Genomic DNA, 8,855 nt, shown 5'->3' on the forward strand with positions numbered 1-8,855 from the left:
AGTTGTGAATTAGTTAACATCAGAAGGAGGTTAATCATTTGTGCTTTCAGATTCTAAACACAGCAAAAGTTTTCAGACATCCCATTCAACAAGGAGTTGGTTTAGTGATAAGTGATCAGCCTGCATGTAAAGAGTGTTCTTGTGTGCATCGTATGTGTTTGACAAAGCTCAAATCTAAATGCCTCAAAGGAAGTTTCTCCCTGATAATTATCTAAAGTGGGATGCATCTTGCTCAACCTCTGGGTGGAAAAGGAAACTATGCAGAGAATCAATTTGGTGTTTGGGCCAATTGCCCTATTTTGGAGGTGCCATTTCCCCAAGAATGATGACAGATTTCCATCCATTTCCTGTTTCTCTTTTTGTTGCAGCGCTGCCAGTTACAAGGAGAGGGAGTGCCCCCTACATCTCTTGAAATTGCAGAGAACAAGCAAAACATTGTGAGCGGTCGACTTGAGCACGAACGGACACTAAGAAGCAACAGCTGGGCGGGACTTTGAACACATTTGGACAAACGGAGATGAAAGCTGCTGTACTGCGTCAGTAAACAAACCCTCTAGGCTTGAGACCGGAGTTAGCTAAAGAGTAAGTGGTGGCCCAAAATGATTGCCTTAATTACTACACATATATAGATGTATTGAAGTGACGATACTAAGAGACTTATAAAAGTTTAAAGATGTTTTTCTTTACTTGTGGAAAAAAGTGTCTTGTAAGGAACAGATGTGAATATTTTAATATGATAATGTTCGGTTGTAACGTCGACATAATGTTTTAGTTGGGTCGGCTTTGTAGGCGTCATTGGTTACTAAATGGTGAGTTTGCTCTCTGCTTATATGCAGCCAGCACTATGACTTAAACTATTTTTATCTTGTTTCATATCGTCAACCTATCAAGGCTGGCCTAAGATGCTCAGTCAAATGCTGGCAAAAAAAATCTTGATTCACATTCATAACACATGAAAATCTTCATTCGGAAGGTGTTCAGAGGGTTGGGAGAGAAATATAAGATATATATTGACTGGCTCAATGCAACACACTGAAATAAATCAGAAGAATATTCTCTTACATTAAGATCAACTTACACTAAAGCAAAGATGTCAGGCACATAAACACCCATCATAAATATCTGCCACATTCACTTTCTATCACAGAGAAATGGCGGCTGAAACTTGGTGGGTTTTCACCACCCAGGAATTATCAATGTCAAGATGAAATACTTTTGGGTTATTTTTGGTTTTGGTTTTTTTCTCAGATGCAAATTTAGAGCTGACCAGCTGCTTTGTTGATATGTTTTCACTCTGAATTTAACTGTATGCAAAAGTAACATGGACGTGTGTTCTATATTTTTTTAAACCTAGCCTTGATAATTACATAACCAAAGGTGAAACCCTGAATTTATCGTATGTTGTGGACTTCTGGAAAATGTTGTGATATAGATGCACACTGAATAGGAAAAACATGTAAATATCAGACGTTTATACTTGTGTGTCCGAAGATGTGTTGAAGATAGAGTAATTTGAGACTTTTCACTTTCTTTGACTGTTATGACCATCAACCATAATAATCTGTTTGGTTTGTCCTCACAGTCATGTTCCTCGTATTGTTGCAAATGCTGCTCCAACATTCTTCATTGTCATGTTTCTCAAAGTTTTTTTGTTTTCCTATGTTCCCATTGAAATTGTAGTTACCCGTTTATTTTGCACAGTGAGATATGAGGCTGCTGATGTTGTTTGTGCAGCTTTGTATGAAGATATGGATTTTGTTGTGTCTCTAGACCTGCGATGTCGCCTGTGAATGAAATGATTAGAAATGTCCCCTGACATGCCAGTAGTAGTAAGTGATATCTCATATTTTTATGGAGACTGTGTTTTATTTTCCTATATTTCATTTTAGAAATATCCTTTACATACTGTGTTCGCTATAATGGCACTTAAAAGCTTGAATCTAGAGTTCTTATTGTCTCCTGGAGAAAATCCAAAGTTCACATTCTCGCTCTTTCCAGAAATTTGTATTTGTAATTACCTCATAAATGGTATCCTTCAGAAAAGATGTTTACTGAATGTTCCAAATATTTCCTCAGTGTCAAAAGTTGTAACCAAGAAATAGTTTTAAAATAGATGTCAGTAGTCTGGGAAATCCTTGTCGGGAAAATGTTTTATTGGGTAGCAGAACATGAAAACCAGCAGTTTGATCAAGACCATCCATACAATCCAGTTTATGGACTGACAAATCTGTATAATATAAATGAAAATAAGACAAGAAGAAGAGAGTTAACCCAAAGAAAACTAAACATAAAAGCAGTGAGAGACAGTGGATTGTGAAATTGTTGCTACTGCGACTTGGAACAAACTTGTTTGTGTACAGAACAAATTCGTGATTAAGTATTGGTCTGAGGATTAAACAGTAAACATGGGAAAGAAAAACGAACAAATTTTACAATTTTTACATGAGGATAGGGAGCAGGAGAAACTACTATCGTGAAATTATTTTAACCCAATCAGCTTAATAGTTTCGAAGTGCGTGAAATATTCAGACATCTAACCAAACCACTTCCTGTCATTACACTTCTGATTGCGCACAGATTGTACAAATTGTTACAACATCAATAACTGGTGAACTTTGGAGGTGCTGGAAGGCAGATTTGGTATATTTAAGCAAAGCGGGTCATCGGTTTCCTTATTTCTGATCTTTGAGCAAATCTACCCTGGGCGGACAGCTATGTATTCACTGAGCAGAGTGGTATGGATCCAAGTACTGGCAAAAACTAAAACGGGCATATTTCCTATTATGTTGAACTAGTCCTTTAGGAGGAAATGAAAATATAACCAGTGTGTAAAAATATATTTTCAGAAGTGATTTTGTGACACTGATCTTGTCAGATTACGTGCCTCGAGCACAAGCTGTTCCACACCCACAGGGGCTCCATCAGCAGACGCCTCGTCAGCTCTGGTCTAGGGACGGTTGGGGGCATGGCCCAGGGATTTTAATCTGATCATTAGCTCACAGGGTGTTCGGAGATCTGAGATGTAGCTACAGAACCATCACATAAACACTAAACGGTGGCTGGGAGCTGGCTACTGATATATTCATGAGGGACAAATGAAACAGCTACTGCTTCATATCACCACAGAAGAAACAGAGCCAAAGAGTAATGTGCCCACAGGTTAGCAGATACAAGAACAGGATCAACCTGAGAATGGATCCTTGAATTAACCACACTCAATCAAGCAGAAAAAACAATCTGAACAGACTCTAGCCAATATCTTCAATCTATGAATTAAAATAATTGATGTGGTCTGAGGCAGCAGATGCACTAATACGGGGATCCCTTACATCTGCTTTAATCAGGAGTAGTAACCCAGAGAAGACCATATACGGTCATGTAAAGACAGAGGATGAAGGTTGATAGGCAGAAACTGAAGCAGACTGAATATTTCAGAGGGAAAATAACTGCAGGAGCCGAGCACATTTGATAAATAGAACGACAGAATAAACTAGAGTTATCTGTGTGATATTTATCCAGGTAGCTGCATGTTAGTGATGGTAAATATGTTAAAACCTGTTGTAATAACTTTAGTGTTATTTGTTGTGATTCAGTCCAGCAAATAATAGATTTTAAAAGACTTTGGCAAACAGTTTGTGTGTGAAGAAACATTAGATAACAACCCATCAAGCTAAATATAAAACAATCATTCAAAAAAAAATTTTTGTTGGGCATTGGCTTTATATGTGGAAAGTCTCTTCATACACCCGACATTCCCGGGACATGTATTTCTGAGGCTTAAACACCTCTGAGACTCCTCCGGGCCTGTGTTTTCTACACAGCAACTGAGAAAAATTGAATGAGAATCCCTCCATAAATCAATCAAAGAAAGGATTTCCTCTTAGAAAAAAAATAAAGTTCTAAAAGCATGAAAAAACAACCGTCCACTTGCATCATTTGTGTATGCACAAATTCAGCATAACCAGATTTGATTGACAAAAATAAATACATAAATTAATAAAAAGCCTAGTTTTTGTTTGCAATACATGAAATTTTTGCTGGGACAAAGTCTCTTTGCTTGAACAAATAGGACCTAAACCAATTTAAACAAGTTCGAATGATGAGGAAGTATCTCAAATAAATATTTGAGATGAAGATCAAAACATCCACTTATAAAACCAAATGTATACTTTTACAAGGATGCAGACTCACATTCAATAGTCAGGGGAAAGACTGCCAAGTTTTGAATGAAAATTTTTGATAAAAAGTGGCCAAATTGTGAAACAGCACCGACTGCACCGACCACAATATTCAAATCAATTCTTAATATATTAGGCTAATATAAAGCTTCACTATACAAACATGCATATAACTCAGTTTTGATACAATGTCCAACAGACACCTACTGTACATAACTGGAAGTATGACATTAGTCTGAGGATAAAAGCTAGTGTTTACTGTAAGAGCCTCCGTGTTAGATAACACCAGAGAACCGTTAGTCTTAATCTCCTTAGGAACACGGTGCAGAATGAGGAGGGCTGAAAAACTGTTGAATGGTGACGCACTTCTTATTTGTTGCGAAGCACTCGTGCTGGATATTATGTGACTGACTGGATTTCAGGTTATTTTTCACCATCTGCCTCCTGCAGAAAGGTATTAGTGCTCTTTGCTGCAAATAGAATGACTGCAGTGTCCATGAAACTGTCTCAGATAGCAGAATTGTTAAAAGGCCTGGATTTATACAGCTAATTTATCCACAAAATCAATGACAGGGTGACTGCAGCACTTGATCTAAGACATACTACTTAAAGTTGTGTCAAAGTCTGATACATTTCTTCAGACATCATAATACTGATGAAATGTTATGAAATAGCCTTCATGCTAAAGCATTGAATGAAAATTTTCATGTTCATTGTGTATCAGAGAAGTACGAAGCTGTTATGCAAGATCATGAAGGTGACTTACGTCATGAAGTGCTAAATAATAGTTACTAATGACAGGTCTCCACTTTTGTAATGAATGAAAACAAAACAACTACGAACACACACCCACCGCATGATCACAGCACCTGTCCTCACACTAACAGACAGCCAGTGAGCTCGGAGTATTCCCTCCTTGGAGTTTCCTTGAGCAAAAACAAGAAACCGTGGATTTCCTGAATTAAGATATCAATAAATCTGTAACTACATCTGCCCTCTTTCATCAAACTAGTAATTTCAATATGAATTTAGCATGAGATGAAATCAAAAGTGATCTCTTTTGGATGGAAAATAAAGCTAATTGATTATTTAATTAGTAAGATGACAACAAAAATCAGCTGGTCAAATATTCTCTGGTTCTACTGTTTCTTTCTCTTTTTCATTTCAGACAGTTTACTGAATGAAAACCAATCTGAAAAGATCGGTTTATCTGTGGGAAAGTATGACAAGTGGTTTTAAAAACATTCCAACACTGTAATCGTTACAATAAACAAAATCATCTCTAAATTAAGCATCAACTCAAAAAGACATGGTCTGCAGCCCTGATGGGACATGGCAGAAAACAGAAAAATATGACCTAATCTCTGCATGCTCAGCTGTAAATGCTCTGGGCTCTGTAATATGGTCACACATTTGGACAACATTGATTAAAAATAGAAAAAAAAGATGCTAAAAATAAATCCACGATGAGTAAGAAACCCACACACACCTTTGTGGCTGTGTTTTCTTTATTTGCAGCACGTTCCGCCATGTTGCATATGTGCTCTTAAGCTGGTGCAGATGTTTGCTTCACTGAACTGTTTTGTCTGTTGGAATGTTTTTGTTAATCACAGTGCTTTGTGCTCTCTGGGCTGCTGTAGCTTTAGCATCAGGAATTAGACGAAAGAGGATGTTGACGGTCATAAATATGAACGTGTTGTTTTCAGAAGCACGGAGCATAATTAGGAGATTAGCATTTGTGCTTGAGATGTTACAGAACAGTTATTATAGTGACATTTGGTAAGAAATATTTTGATAAGAGATACTTTGCCATGACCAGACTGCTTGTGGGGAACAGCACGTCTCCTATCAACAAGTTGCCAAATTCAAAGGCTGAGAAGTACTAATCAAATACATTTGCTTAGCGGATTATTAGTGAATGTGTCCGGCCTTATAAAAGAAGCTTTCTGGTCTGGAGCGTAATGTGTTTAGACTATCAGGCAATGGGTAAACAGCTGTTTTTGTAAGCATCATTTCTTATATTTGATTGGCATTTCACTCAGAACAGGCACAACAATCCTCTTTAGATAATTTAGTGTCAGTTTCTGATCTATACTCCAGGCGAGCTACATGAAACAGGGCCACCGTAGTTAAATTAAAGAGAATCGTACAAATCAAAGACACTGCATACAAATGAAGAAGTTGTTTTTGGATCTGAAAGAACAAACTGGGATTCAGACAAATAACAATCATCGAGGGGTCTATGCAAGCTGGTAGAGTTTGGTTAGCCAAGAACATGGTCATACATATAAGGTGGTTAGAATCCAGCATATCTTTCTCAGTTATGATTCTCACAATCACCTCACCTGCAGAAAGGAACTGTTCTTCACACACTTGTTAATGAAGTCTATTTGTTTTTTTAAGGACAGTGGTGGTGGGTGCATTTGTTTCAGTGTGTGTGCGTCACTCGTGTGTACGCCTAATATTCAAACTGTTTCTTTGCCACTGTCACTCATAAACAACGTAGGGATGTCATTATCAAACAGCAAAGGAAAAACGACTGATACTATTAATGAACATGTACTATATTTCTACAGTTCAGGTGTTGAGAAATATCCATGTTTGTATTGGCCAGCCTCGCTTTTATTCTGCATGCTTTGTTTTGAGAAATATGCATCCTAACCCAAGGTATGTTAGTTTTCTTTTCTTCTGAGGGTGCTCCTCTTCTTCTCCTTGTCTCTTTCTCTGTATTGTTGGAGGTTGTCTCTTCTGACCTTAATTGTCCTGTTTTGTTTCCTTTATTTTATTTATTATTATTATTTTATTTTTTGGTAAACCTTCCAACTTCTGGATTTTCTACATTCATAACATTTTGTAGACAGCAATATGAGATGTGATTGAAAATGGAATATGTGCAATGTTGAATAAAGAAAAAAATAATATATTCAATAAAAATTCAGAAAACAGTGCTGTAAAATGTCCTTTTTTGTCACAAGTAAACTTCTGTGACATTTGCCGTTATACATTCAGTTATTAGTGCACAAATCCAACAGTATCAGTACCCCCCCCAGCAATGTACTTTCTATCCATTTCTTTAGTTTGTGCTTTTTGTAAGAGGCGGCTCTGCACCAGTAGGTATCTACTTTTACAAAGGTAATAAAAGAGATAGACACGTATTACTTCTACCCTGCAGAAAAAGAACATTTAAAGCTACCATTCAGACTGAATTTTCTTTAATTGATTACCACTGATAATGAGATGTGACGTTGTTTTTTTTTTTTGTTGTTTTTTTTTATAAAGACAGTACATTTTTCTTTTTCACAAATGTGTCTTTATAGTACAGGGCACAATACACAATATGTATTCTTTTGATTTATTCTACCACTTTTTCCACACTTCACATATCTCCCTACCTAACCCTTGTAATAATAGCAAAGTTTCACACAGAAAATGAACCACAAACTCTTCTTTCCACAAACAAGATTCTCATACTTTCTCAAATAGAAGACATGGACTGGATGGATGCTTTGTTTTGAGAAATATGCATCCTAACCCAAGGTATGTTAGTTTTCTTTTCTTCTGAGGGTGCTCCTCTTCTTCTCCTTGTCTCTTTCTCTGTATTGTTGGAGGTTGTCTCTTCTGACCTTAATTGTCCTGTTTTGTTTCCTTTATTTTATTTATTATTATTATTTTATTTTTTGGTAAACCTTCCAACTTCTGGATTTTCGACATTCATAACATTTTGTAGACAGCAATATGAGATGTGATTGAAAATGGAATATGTGCAATGTTGAATAAAGAAAAAAATAATATATTCAATAAAAATTCAGAAAACAGTGCTGTAAAATGTCCTTTTTTGTCACAAGTAAACTTCTGTGACATTTGCCGTTATACATTCAGTTATTAGTGCACAAATCCAACAGCATCAGTACCCCCCCCCCCAGCAATGTACTTTCTATCCATTTCTTTAGTTTGTGCTTTTTGTAAGAGGCGGCTCTGCACCAGTAGGTATCTACTTTTACAAAGGTAATAAAAGAGATAGACACGTATCTTTACTTCTACCCTGCAGAAAAAGAACATTTAAAGCTACCATTCAGACTGAATTTTCTTTAATTGATTACCACTGATAATGAGATGTGACGTTGTTTTTTTTTTGTTTGTTTTTTTATAAAGACAGTACATTTTTCTTTTTCACAAATGTGTCTTTATAGTACAGGGCACAATACACAATATGTATTCTTTTGATTTATTCTACCACTTTTTCCACACTTCACATGTCTCCCTACCTAACCCTTGTAATAATAGCAAAGTTTCACACAGAAAATGAACCACAAACTCTTCTTTCCACAAACAAGATTCTCATACTTTCTCAAGTAGAAGACATGGATATCTTCACTCTCTACCTCAGTCTGATATCAAAAGTTAAAGCTAAACTTTAAAAAATGTATATAGTTATAGTTCCATACAATTATGCTACTAAAACTCAAACTGTTTCATATGCAGTTGCCTAAAATGCTGAGACGTGTTCATCTACATTAATTGTGTCCCTCAGTCAGAAGCAGCTCCGTCAGCAGGGGCTGAATAACACATTGAAGGAACATTTTCATCCACAGTGGCCGTGTACGGTTGTTGCTTTTGAAATTTGATGCGACAGCCATTCATATTCAACGCTGCTTAAATATTTTAAATGGGTCTGTT

At 36.5% G+C, this 8,855-nt stretch overlaps 1 protein-coding gene across 1 annotated transcript in view; it reads left to right on the forward strand.

Annotated features, from left to right (window-relative positions):
• Window positions 1-7,123, forward strand: part of kcna4 (potassium voltage-gated channel, shaker-related subfamily, member 4) — a 60,372-nt gene extending 53,249 nt beyond the window's left edge. Inside the window, exon 2 of the mRNA XM_072380041.1 lies at window positions 369-7,123. The gene's annotated coding sequence lies outside the window, so the exon portion shown is untranslated. The remainder of the gene's footprint in view (window positions 1-368) is intronic.
• The last annotated feature ends 1,732 nt before the right edge of the window (window positions 7,124-8,855 follow it).

This window comes from Leuresthes tenuis, unplaced genomic scaffold, assembly GCF_036924035.1.
Source record: "Leuresthes tenuis unplaced genomic scaffold, fLeuTen1.0.hap1 SCAF_2, whole genome shotgun sequence".
NCBI lineage: Eukaryota > Metazoa > Chordata > Actinopteri > Atheriniformes > Atherinopsidae > Leuresthes > Leuresthes tenuis.